Source organism: Geotrypetes seraphini, chromosome 3, assembly GCF_902459505.1.
Source record: "Geotrypetes seraphini chromosome 3, aGeoSer1.1, whole genome shotgun sequence".
Classification (NCBI taxonomy): Eukaryota; Metazoa; Chordata; class Amphibia; order Gymnophiona; family Dermophiidae; genus Geotrypetes; species Geotrypetes seraphini.
In genome coordinates, this window is record NC_047086.1 from 68,950,762 (window position 1) to 68,964,504 (window position 13,743).

General features: G+C 45.8%; 1 protein-coding gene across 7 annotated transcripts in view; it reads left to right on the top strand.

Moving 5' to 3' along the window:
- Positions 1-13,743, top strand: part of ELOVL5 (ELOVL fatty acid elongase 5) — a 98,848-nt gene that overhangs the window by 17,500 nt on the left and 67,605 nt on the right. The window lies entirely within an intron of this gene.

Sequence of the window (13,743 nt, forward strand, 5' to 3'; positions counted from 1 at the left end):
TCCTCGCTGTCTACCACACTAAACTCCCTCCTCAAAGCACCCTCGCCACTTATCCCCCCCTTCAATTTCTCACCATACAATGGCAGAGTTCTTCAGATTCAGAAGATTCACCTTGAACTCTCAACCAAGTTGCGTCCCCCTCCCCTCCCTCTATCTGCCCCTTCTACTAACCTCACCTCAACACCTGCCACCCTCTCCTTTCTCCGAGATCACTGAGGAGGAAACCACACATCTCCTTTTTTATATTTTATGTATTCAAATTTTGAAATACAATTCACAAGTATCCACTTGCTACAGTAACACGGAAAGAACCATTACCTTTAAATCCACAGTTTTCTATTAGAAATTTTGTTTATCGCCTATAATAGACCCCAAATACATACAGAGGAAATCATTAAAGGATAAGGAAATCCAAATTTAGAAACTTATTACAAGAGGCTTAGCACTAACCAGCGGTAATTATTTATATACCAATTCCCTACACTAACCTCAAACCCTAAGCTATTTTCTTAAGATTTATAAAGGCTTTAATCTGTTCAGGAGCAAAGAAAATATATTTTGAACCTCAAAGAATGTGGCGCAGTGGTTAGAGCTACAACCTCAGCACCCTGGAGTTGTGGGTTTAAACCCTGAGCTGTTCCTTGTAACCCTGGACAAGTCATTTAATCCTCCACTGCCCAGGTACATTAGATAGACTGTGAGCCCACCAGGACAGATAGGGAAAATGCTTGAAGTAGCTGTATGCAAACTGCTTTGAATGTGGTTGTAAAACTACAAAAAAGTAATATACAAGTCCCAATCCCAAACATTTGCATGGATAAAGAAGCCTAAAAGTAGCCCCTAAGTCCAAAGTCTCTTGTTCTTTAATAATAATAATAACTTTATTCTTCTATACCGCCACAATCTTGCGACTTCTAGGCGGTTTACAATCAAGAGTGCTGGACATTCAGCGAAATACAATAAGTAGATATTCAGAGGAAATACAGAGATCAGAGACCTCAGGAGGCAATAGTATAGAAATACAATTTGCTGAGCGAAAATGTAATATGTACATTTTAGTAGGTAATGTCCGACAGGACCTGTTGGGGATAAATAGCAACGTAAAGTTACGATAAGATGATGATAACAGATTATAGCAAGAAAAGCCTTTCTCCATTCCTGTGTAACTTTTTAATATCGGGAAAAATCTAGATTTTTGGCCCAAAGAAGGGAGTTTTAAAGTTGCAGAGATATTAAGACTAAGGAGGCAACTAATGTGGCCCTCTGAGTTGTTTCATTTATTGACTGCTCCAATATAACTGACAGAAAATATTTAAGTCTATTTGTTGCTGTCTTTAAAATTGAGAAGGTAACGTAATCAAATCATCTGAGGAAGTCTTTTTCGAAGCCCCTAAATAAATAATTTAAAAAACCCCAACCTTATTTAATGGGGGAATCTTATCTAAGGAAAAAAATTTCCATAAGGTACTTCTTAAACATATCAATAGGAAGAATCCCTTGGTCTCTAGGAAATTCAAAACACATAAGTTTAATTCTGTTAAAGTTCTCCAACTGTTCTATTTTTCTTCTAAATTGTATCTGATCTTTAATAGTACTTTGAACATTCTGAAGAGATGTTACATCAGTTTGGAGCTCTTGATATTTTAAAGAGGTATCATATCTAAGTTCCTCAATACTTTTGAACATTATATCCATTTTTTGAAGTTAGTCGTTACCTGTACAGCAGATTTCTTCACCATTGTTGTTAGTTTCATAGGAACATAAGAATTGCCGCTGCTGGGTCAGATCAGTTGTCCATCGTGCCCAGCAGTCCGCTCACGCGGCGGCCCCTAGGTCAAAGACCAGTGCTCTAAATGAGCCCAGCCTCGCCTGCGTACTTTCCAGTTGAGCAGGAACTTGTCCAACTTTGTTTTGAATCCCTGGAGGGTGTTTTCCCCTACGACAGACTCCGAGAGAGTGTTCCAGTTTTCTGCCACTCTCTGGGTGAAGAACTTCCTTGTGTTTGTACGGAATATATCCCCTTTCAATTTTAGAGAGTGTCCTCTCGTTCTCCCTACCTTGGAGAAGGGAACCTGTCTTTATCTACTTAGTCTATTCCCTTCATTATCTTGAATGTTTTGATCATGTCCCTTCTCAATCTCTTCTTTTCGAAGGAGAAAAGTCCAAGTTTCTCTAACCTCTCGCTGTACAGCAACTCCTCCAGCCCCTTAACCATTTTAGTCACTCTTTTCTGGACCTTTTCGAGTAGTACTGTGTCCTTCATATACGGTGACCAGTGCTGGACGCAGTACTCCAGGTGAGGGCGCACCATTGCCCGGTACAGCGACATGATAACCTCCTCTGATCTGTTCGTGATCCCCTTCTTTATCATTCCTAGCATTCTGTTTGCCCTTTTCGCCGCTGCTGCACATTGCACGGACGGCTTCATCGACTTGTCGATCAGAACTCCCAAGTCTTTCCTGGGAAGTCTTTCCTGGGAGGTCTCTCCAAGTACTGCCCCAGACATCCTGTATTCGTGCATGAGATTTTTGTTATCGACATGCATCACTTCACACTTATCCACGTTGAACCTCATCTGCCATGTCGATGCCCATTTCTCGAGCCTGATTGTCACGTTGCAGATCTTCGCAGTCCCCCTGTGTCTTCACTACTCTGAATAACTTCATATTGTCCGCAACTTTAATCACCACTCGTACCAATGTGCAAATCGTTTATAAAGATTTTGAAGAGCACGGGTCCAAGCACCAAGCCCTGCGGCACCCCACTGGTAACGCTCTTCCAGTCTTGAGTATTGTCCATTTACACCTACTCTCTGTTTCCTATGCTCCAGCCAATTTTTAATCCATGTGAGTATTTCACCCTCGATTCCATGGCTCGCAATTTTCTGAAGTAGTCGTTCATGTGGAACTTTGTCAAATGCCTTCTGAAAATCCAGATATACAATGTCGACCGGGTCGCCCTTGTCTATCTGTCTGTTTACTCCCTCGAAGAAGTGCAACAAGTTCATCAAACAAGATCTACCTTTGCTGAAACTGTGCTAGCTGTTCTTCATCAGCCCGTGTCCGTTAAGGTGATCAATGATGCTGTCCTTTATCAGCGCCTCTACCATCTTTCCCGGTACCTTGGTCAGACTTGCCGGTCTGTAGTTTCCCGGGTTCCCCCTCAAACCTTTTATGAAGAAAGGCATAACATTCGCCACCTTCCAGTCCTCCGGAATCTTTCCCGATTTGATCGACAGGTTGCCTACTAGTTGAAGCAGTTCAGCAATAGTCCCTTTCAGTTCCTTTGATGACCCTTCATTGGATGCCATCCTTTCCCGGGGATTTATCGCTCTTAATCACATCTATCTGCCTGCATACTTCTTCTAGACTGACCATCAACCCTGTCAGTTTCCCATCTTCATTTCCAGCATATAGCCTGATGGGTTCTGGTATGCTGTGTATATCCTCTTCGGTAAATACAGACGCAAAAAATGTGTTCAGTTTGTCGGCAATTGCTTTGTCCTCATTTAGCACTCCCTTTATTCCATGGTCATCCAACGGTACCACCGCTTCCCTCATGGGTTGTTTCCCCTTAATATATCGAAAGAACGACTAAGTTTTTTGCCTCCTTGTCTATTTTTTTCCTCGTCTCCTTTGGCCCCTTTTACCGCCTTATGGCACCTGTGTTGATGTTTGTGCTTAGTCCCAGTTTTCGTCCGTTCTTGACCTTTTCCATTCCTTAAACAAAGTTTTCTTGTTTCTGATCACTTCCTTCACCTCAACAGTGAGCCACACCGGTTCCTTGTTTTTTTTCCTCTTGGATCCCTTGTTGATATGTGCTATATATAGATTTTGCGCCTAGGTGACTGTGTCCTTAAAAAGGAACTAAGCTTGCTCTAGCATTTTTACAGTGTTTATCTTCTTAATCTTCTTCCCCCACCATGAATCTCATCCCTTCGTAATTCCCTTTTCGGAAGTTCAGTGCCGTGGCCGTCGTTCTGGACCGATGTTTCGCCCCTGTGTCCAGGTCGAAGCAGATCATGTTGTGATCGCTGTTTCCCAACGTCCCTTTTATTTCTACACCTTGTACCAGTCCTCGCAGTCCATTTAGAATTAAGTCCAGAATTGCATTTCCTCATGTATTTTCCTTGACAAGTTGTTCCAGGAAGCAGTCGCCTACAGCATCCAGGAACTTGGCCTCCCTAGCGCAGCCGGAGGTGCCTAGGTTCCAGTCCATCCACGGATAGTTGTCATCCATGATAACTGCGTTGCCTCCGTTGCAGTTGCGTTTAATCTCATCCGTCATTTCTCCATCAATTTCTTCGGACTGCTCTGGGGGTTGGTAATAGATGCCGATCTTCGTTTCCAGTCCATTTGTTCCCAGAATTTTGGCCCATAGGGACTCTAACTTATCTGTCGGTTATGGCGTGTTATCTCCAGTAAATTTAATTCCCTCTTTGACATATATGGCAATGCCCCCATCCTTTTGAGCCATTCTGTCTCTGCGGTATAGTTTGTATCCCGATAGCACAGTGTCCCAGATGTTTTCCTCAGTCCATCATGTTTCTGTGATGCCGATGATGTCAACGTTACCTTTTTGTGTGACAGCTTCTAATTCACCCATCTTATTCTTAAGGCTCCTTGCGTTCGTGTACATACACATGAGTTTGCGGCCTGTTCCTTTCTTGCATTTCCTTCCCTCTTGTATCCCTTTCAGTCTGTCTTGCCTGTGATCAATTGAGTCTTCCCCTCTTTCTTCCTGCACATTATTCTCCGGGTATACCGGTTCCCGAACCATCGACTCTCTCTCTTCGTTCGACTGTCTGCTTTCTCCTTCTTCCTAGTTTAAAAACTTCTCTACTTCTCTCTTGATGTTGCTTGCAAGTAGCCTCGTTCCGTCTCCGCTGAGGTGGAGTCCATCCTTCCTGAATAGCTTGCTCTTCCCCCAGAACGTCGTCCAGTTGCGCATGAAGTGGAATCCTTATTCCTCACCGCCGCATTCACTCGTTGACTGCTTGCAGCTCCATCTGCCTCTTCTCATCTGCCCTGGGTACCGGCAGGATCTCTGAGAATATTATCCTCTGTGTTCTGGTCTTCAGCTTCCTTCCTAGCATCTAGATCTGGTCCTTCAGTACTTCTCTGTTGTAGTTCCTGTTGCTCATGTTGTTCGTCCCCACATGGATCACCACCACTGTATCTTCTTCCACACTGTCGATGATCCTGTCGATGCGGCTCACTATGTCTTCTACCTTGACTCCCGGTAGGCAGGTCACCAGCCGATCCAGTCTTCCTCCTGCTATGTGGCTGTCGGATGATGGAATCCCCCCCCCCCCCCCGACAATTGCTGTCCTCTCTATATTCAGGTCTGTGTCCATAGTATGCGTCCATCTCTCCAGCCGTAGGTCCGTGTCCTTCGTTCTCGCTGCTGTGTCACCCATTCCTTCGTGGTGGTTGTCTGTTATGTGGTCCATACTTTCTGCAGGTGAATCTTGGCAGTTCCACTGTTGCTGGTGATTTTCCACGGCCTCCCTGTACGCGTCCTCTAGGAACTTCGCCAGCTCTCGGACTTCTTCCTCGATGATGTTCTCTGTCTCGATGTTCTTTGCATCTCTATCTTCCTCCTCCACTGCTTGGAGTTCTCTAATAGCTTTCCAAATTGATTCGGAGGTAACCCCCTTTTGAAGCACTTGGCATTCCAGTGCTTTGAAGTCTATCTTGGCATCCTTCTGGTGGTAAAACGTCCTCACTCGGAGCGTTCTCCAACAGCATCCAAGGGGTTGCTTGACATTTCTGTGTTGGTCCCACTTCCGACGCTGGGCAGGGAGGCTGGATTGGTTCCAGAGGAGAAAGTGTGATATTAGGCTCCGAAGACTCAACCGTTTCTTCCAACTGAGTCAAAGCTGAGCTCTCTGCTCTGGATGAAACTGCAGGGCTTCCGGCAAAATATCGCTCCAAATTCTGCTGTGCTGGGGTGGATGTGCAATCCAGCGAGGAAGGATTTTGCACCGTCCCTTTTCTTTTGGTATGGGGCATCTCACCGAAGGGGGGAGGGGGAACTAGAGAAACCCCAATAATACTGAAGAAGACACCAGAGATCAGAAACAACACATCTTCTCTCATCCTCTAAACCCAATACCTGCTCCTCCAATCTGATTCCTACTCACTCACCTACTCAGTGCTATCTCGCCCTCTGTCATCCCTCCTATCTGTCGCATCCTCAACCTATTGCTCTCCACTGCAACTGTCCCTGATGCCTTCAAACATGCTGTTGTCAGCTTGGGCTTCCAGAGCATGCCTGTCTGTCAGAGGCCAACCAGGATCCGGTGGACCTTTCTGACAGAGACTCGGAGGACAAGGAGTCTGTCTGTATGCCTTTTGCTGTTGAGGAGCAAGCCTTCCCTGCTAGGAGACACAGGGTCATAGGCAGGAGCAAGTACATAGAGGGATGTCCCCACAGTGTGCCAGCTGTTCAGGCCTTCAGCTCTGCTAGAGCTCATTACTGACTCCCTGCAGGAGTCACAGCTAGACTCCCAGCAGGTTCCGTCCACTCTGTGCTTTATTCTGAGCAGAATGAGAGCCCAGCCCACATCTTTTTTCTGACATCCTGTTATTACTGTTTTAGTTACTGAGCATTGGCAAGGGAGTGTCTGCAGATGTTCACTTAGCCCAAGGTGAATTCCTTAGTAGTACAACGTACATGTCTGCCAAGATATGCAAATCAGAGTGGATACAGTCCTGGATAGACATTTTGAAATGCTGGCCTTGGGAATCAAAGTGGCTGGAGTGGCCCTCTTTTGTGAAACGTCCTTGTCATATCAGGTTGTGTGAGCTTATATTATTGGAGAGCAAGCCTTTGCCCAGCTTCTATTAACAGGATTAAGTGGTCGATGCCCTTTATGACAGTCAGGAGTTAAAGATTGGCTTATTCTATCTCAGCCCGAAGAATACTCTGGGTCAGGCAATGGGTGGGAGCCGCTACCTCCCAAGGCTGTGCTGAGTAGACTTCCTGGAGTAAATGTTCAAAAAAGGACTGGATGATCTTATGGCCAGCGTGGCAAATTAGTGGTCAAAGTCTCTACTTGACAGCAGACCACGGACCTCGTGAGGCTCCAGTCTAATTTTTGTGGCTCCAGGCACTTTTGGCAGTATTCAGGGTCTCTGAGATAAGGCTCTTCCTATCGGGGATTAAGACAGATTTTCAGGGCCTAGGAAGAACCAAGCCTCCAGTTCTTATTCCACTTCAACCTCCAAGAAAACACAATGACACCATGGCTGGAGCCATTCCTCTGAATATAGGGGGGGTGGCTCTCGGAGTATGTGGAGGCCTGGGCACAAAGCTTGACGTTCTGAGCACTTACAAGCTTGAGTTTACTCATCCCTTAACGGCCTGGTTTGTGGACTCCTCGGCAGGGCAAACAGAGAAGGTAAGCAAAGTCTTAGCAACAGTGCAGGGACTGGTAGAACTTAAGGCTATAGAGCTTGTGCTGCCTGAAGATTCAGGCACGAGCAGATACTCCATATATTTTATAGTGCCCAAGAAAGGCACAGAAGATTGAAACTACTGAGTAGTAGATTTAAAACAAACTGAAGAAAATGTTTCTTCACAACACAATGTGTAATTAAACTCTGGAATTCATTGCCGGAGAATGTGGTGAAATCGGTTAACTTAGTGGGGTTTAAAAAAAGGTTTGGATAATTTCCTAAAAGAGAAGTCCTTAGGCCATTATTGAAATGGCTTGGAGAAATCTACTACTTGTTCTAAGATAAGCAGCATGGAATCTGTTTAGGTGCTTGGAACTTGGATTGGCCACTATTACAAACAGGATACTGGGCTTGATGGACCTTCAGTCTGTCCCAGTATGGTAATTATTATGTTCTTATGACCCATACTAGCTCTCAACTCAGGTCAACGCTGCTCTAAAAGTTCCACACTTTTGCATGGAAACAGTGCGGTCAGTCATCACAGTAGTAGCACTGGGGGAATTATTGGCTTCCCTAGATTTGACAGAAGCCTTCCTGCAATAATCCCATATTTCCAGAGCACAGGAAGTTCCTGAGATTCCATGTCCTGGAGAAGCATTTACAATTCTCAGCGCTCCCCTTTGATCTGGCAACAGAACCTCGCATGGTCACCATGGTTATCCGGCGTATCTACTCTATTGCAGATTTTGGTATTATCTGCAAAGAGGCAAATCTTACCCGACAACCCTTCAGCAATATCATTTATAAATATGTTAAAAAGAACAGGCCCAAGAACAGAATCTTGCGGCACACCACTGGTAACATCCCTTTCCTCAGAGTGATCTACATTGATCACTACCCTTTGTCGCCTTCCACCCAACCAGTTCCTGACCCAGCCGTCACTTTGGGACCCATCCCAAGGACACTCAGTTTATTTATCAGATGACAAAATCCACCAGATGCCATGGGAGTAGGACCTTGTGGAGAATCTGGACGGGCAGATGAGGAGGAGACACGACAAAACCCGGAGGAGGGACTAGCGGACTGCACCACCGATACAGACCTGAGACCAGAGAGACATTTGAAGAAGGGGAGATCTGCTATCGTGGTGGGAGACTCAATCCTGAGAGGAGTGGACAGTCACATAGCTGGAGGGAGAGAGACCGTCTAGTGACATGTCTCCTGGGAGCAAGAACGAAGGACGTCACCGACAGAATCAAGAGGATCCTGGAAGGGGCCGAGACGGAGGAAACAGCTGTAGTAATCCATGTTGGAACCAACGACGTCAGCAGGAGGGACTGCAACAGGATTGCATTAACCGATCAGTTCAGGATCTTGGGGAGGAAACTGAAACTGAGGGCAAGGAAGATAGCCTTCTCAGAGATCCTGCCAGTACCTAGAGCGGACCCAAGGAGGCAGAGCGAACTACAAGCAATAAACGGTTGGACAACCTTCCTGGGAAAGAATAAGCTCTACAGGAGAGACGGACTGCACCTGAGCACGACTGGGACAAGGATGCTGGCATGCAATGTCCAGAGCGTCATTGATTTGGCTTTAAACTGAGGAAGAGGGGAAAGCCGACAGTCGATCTGACACATCGGACAAAAGTATCAAGTAAGGATACTGAGCAGGGACACTGTAAAAGAGGGCTGGGGACTGAGTGGGAACTTTTGGGAAAAGGACCTAAGGATACAACACAGGGGCTCAGGGCCATGGACATAGAGCAAGGACATTGTAAAAAAGGGATCGGGACTGGGAGGGAACTTTTGGAAAAAGAACCTAAGGACACAATGCAGGGGACCCGGGCCAAAGATATTGAGCAAGGACACTGTAAAAGAGGGCTCAGGTCTGAGAGGGAATTTTTTGAAAATGGACCTAAGGGAAAATTGCAGGGGTCTAGTGCACAAATAAAACTGGCAAGCAGCACTAATAGAGAACAACGGAATCCAGAGAGACAACCAAAAACAGGGGAACAGGCTGAGGACGAAACAGACACACCACAGGAGGAGGATGACCGAGACGAGGCTTGGGGTCTGGCAACTTACGAGGGGGCCAGGAGCGCCAAACCACGAGGACAAACAGCAAAAAAGGCGAACAAACGGGACTTACTTTGCCTATACACTAATGCTAGGAGCCTAAGGGCTAAAATGGGAGAGATGGAAATCCTAGCCAGCAAAAAGGGCATAGACATAATTGGAGTCACAGAAACGTGGTGGACTGATGACAATGAATGGGATGTGGCTTTACCAGGATTCAAACTCTACAGGAGAGATAGGTCACACAAAAAGGGTGGAGGAATAGCGCTATATATAAAAGATTCTATATCTTCAACCAGGATGGAAACAACAGTAAGGGCAGACGACTTGGAATCACTATGGGTTAAGCTATCAGGAGGAACTGGAGCAGACATAAAATTGGGTCTGTACTATCGCCCACCTGGACAAATGGAAGAAATCGACCAGGATCTGGAGGCTGAACTGAGGCAGGTATGCAAAAGCGGAAGTGTGGTGGTGATGGGAGACTTCAACTACCCGGGAATAAACTGGAGTATTGGGCACTCAAACTGCATGAGGGAGACCAAATTCCTGGAGGTCACGAGGGATTGTTTCATGGAACAGCTGGTCACGGAACCAACACGGGGTGATGCCACTCTTGACCTGATCCTCAACGGACTAGAGGGACCCGCTAAGGAGGTGGTGGTATTATCCCCGCTAGGAAACAGCGATCACAACATGATCCGGTACAGGCTAGAAATTGGATCATCAAAGGTGAAAAGAACTACAACGACCGCACTTAACTTCAAAAAAGGGAATTATGATGCCATGAGGAAAATGGTGGGAAAGAAACTCAACGACAGCGCAAGGAAGATGGAGTCCGTAGAAAATGCCTGGACCATACTCAAGGGCACAGTGCACGATGCACAGAACCTGTGCATCCCCAAGTACAGGAAAGGGTGCAAAAAAAAAATAGAACAAAAAACCCAGTCTGGATAACAAATGCAGTGAAAAAGGCGATAAGTGACAAGAAAGCATCATTCAAAAAATGGAAAAAGGACAAAACAGAGGAGAACCAAAAGGAACACAAAAAACACCAAAAGGAGTGTCATTGAGTGGTTAGGGAAGCAAAGAAAGAATATGAAGAGAGACTGGCAGGGGAAGCAACAAACTTCAAATCATTCTTCAGGTACATTAAGGGGAAGCAACCAGCAAGGGAGGAAGTGGGACCCTTGGATGATGGGGACAGAAAGGGTGTGGTAAAAGAGGAAAAGGAGATAGCTGACAGGCTTAATAAGTTCTTCACGTCAGTTTTCACGAGGGAGGACACAACCAACATTCCGGAGCCCAAGGAGATCGTAAAAGGAGAGCAGGATGAAAATCTGGTCAAGCTAGAGGTGAGCAAGGTGGATGTCCTCAGGCAGATAGAAAGGCTAAAGAGTGACAAATCGCCAGGTCCGGATGGCATTCAGCCAAGGGTACTCAAGGAACTAAGGAATGAAATAGCTGAGCCACTTCGACAAATATGCAACCTATCCCTAAAGACTGGAGAGATTCCGGAAGACTGGAAAATAGCAAATGTCACACCCATCTTCAAGAAAGGCTCAAGGGGAGACCCAGGAAACTACAGGCCGGTGAGCTTGACCTCGGTCCTGAGAAAGATCAAGTTTCAAGTTTTATTTCACATTTGATGAATCGCCTATTTCGAAATTCTAGGCGATGTACATAATAGTATAATATAGAAACTATAACCTAATTACAATAAAATCAATAAAGACTCGCATGAGAGAGAGGGAAGGAGGGTAAAGTTACAATGGGGGAGAAGAAAAAAACAAAAAACCAGGAGAGAACGAGAGGATGATGGAAGCGCTGATTAAAGACAGCATCTGGGAACACATCGACAACTATGGGCAGTTAAAGTCGAGCCAGCATGGCTTCTGCAGGGGTAGGTCATGCCTCACGAACTTATTGTACTTCTTTGAGGGGGTAACCAGCCAGGTGGATAAAGGGGAATCCATAGATATCATTTACCTTGACTTCCAAAAAGCCTTTGACAAGGTGCCACATGAAAGACTACTAAGGAAGCTATGGAACCATGGGGTGCAAGGGGAGGTCCACCGATGGATCAAAAACTGGCTGGCGGACAGGAAACAGAGGGTTGGAGTAAAGGGATATTACTCAGACTGGCAATGCGTCACGAGCGGAGTTCCACAGGGGTCGGTGCTGGGACCGCTCCTATTCAATATATTCATTAATGACCTGGAGGCAGGAACAAAGTGTGAGGTTATTAAATTTGCGGATGATACCAAACTATATTGCAAGGTCAATAACATGGAGGACTGCGAAGATCTCCAAAAAGATCTGACAACACTGGAAAAATGGGCCAAAAAGTGGCAAATGAGCTTCAACATAGGGAAATGCAAGGTCATGCATATAGGGAAAAAGAACCCGATGTTCACTTACAAAATGGGGGGTTCACCGCTAGGGGTAGGCAACCTTGAAAGAGACCTGGGAGTGATGGTGGACACAACATTAAAGGCGTCGGCGCAGTGCGCCTCAGCCTCAAGGAAAGCAAACAAAATGTTGGGTATCATTAAAAAGGATATCACGACCAGGATGAAGGAAGTTATCCTGCCACTGTATCGTGCAATGGTACGTACCTCTCAACCTAACTGCCACTACAGTTTTCTCAATCTGTAAAGAACATTCTAGAAGCTTCCAGGAAGCCTACCACTAGGCAATGTTACAATCGGAAATGGACTAGATTTTCTGCTTGGTACACCATTCATCACAAGGAGCCTCAATCTACCTCCTTGTCTTCAGTTTTGGATTACCTGTTGTATTTATCTCAATCAGGCCTCATATCCACATCCATTTGAGTCCATCTCAGTGCAATTGCTGCTTTTCATCAGCTGATCGAAGGGAAACCCCTCTCTGCTCATCCGGTGGTTTCCAGATTTATGAAAGGACTTTTCAATGTCAAACCACCTCTCAATCCGCCTCCAGTGGTTTGGGATCTCAATGTTCTTGCTCAATTGATGAAGCCTCCTTTTGAACCAATGGCTTCAGCTCATCTCAAATATCTCACTTGGAAAGGCTCTCATGTCTGCTCGCAGAGTCGGTGAGCTTCAAGCTTTAGTAGCGGACCCACTTTTCACAGTTTTCCAACATGACAAGGTGGTCCTACGTACTCATCCTAAATTCTTACCTAAAGTGGTTTCAGAATTTCATCTCAATCAATCCATTGTTTTTTTCCAAAGCCTCATTCTCATGCTGGAAAAACAGCTCTTCATACTCTGGACCAGGGGTGTCCAACCTGCGGCCCTGTGAAGTATTTTGTGTGGCCCCAGTCAAGAGCGATGCAGTGTTTTCGTCTGCTGCTTCCGGGTGTTTACCGTCTTGCCGGCTCCTTCCTCTGTCTTGCTGCAGCATTTGCACGTTTGTGCGGCCCCAGAAACATTTTTTTCGGCCAGTGCGGCCCAGGGAAGCCAAAAGGTTGGACACCCCTGCTCTGGACTGTAAGCGTGCTTTAGCTTTCTACTTGCAAAGAACTAAGCCACAAAGATCTGTTCCAACTTTTTGTCTCCTTTGATCCAAACAAGTTGGGATATCCGATTTCCAAGCGCACCTCTCCAACTGGTTAGCTGCTTGCATCTCTTTCTGCTATGCTCAGGCTGGACTGCATCTACAGAGTCTAGTCACAGCCCATAAAGTCAGAGCCCTGGCAGCATCCAGGGCTGTGGAGTCGGAGTCGGAGGAAATTTCGGGTACCTGGAGTCGGAGTCAGAAGTACAAAAAACTGAGGAGTCGGAGTCGGAACATTTATCTACAGACTCCATTTTTCAACTTGGCATACCAACCACGAGCGATTCTTTCAGCTATAGCACCCACTATATACACAGCACAAATGTTGCGAGCAGCTTCTGCGGCCTTAGAATCTTGATTAAAAGCAAAAAGAAGGTGGTGTCGAAAATGCTCATTTCTCTCAACTTGACATTCCATTTTAAAGATCTGAAAATTAACCAGTGCTGTGGAGTTGGAGTCGGAGGAAATTTCGGGTACCTGGAGTCGGAGTCTGAAGTACAAAAAACTGAGGAGTCGGAGTCGGAACATTTATCTACCGACTCCACAGCCCTGGCAGCATCAGTAGTTTTCCTTAGGTCTGTTCCTATTGAGGAAATCTGCAAAGCTGTCACTTGGTCCTCGGTTCATACTTTCACCTCTCATTATTGTCTGGATTCTTTTTCCAGATGGGATGGCCATTTTGGCCAGGCAATTTTACAAAAGTTATTCTTCTAAATTGCCAA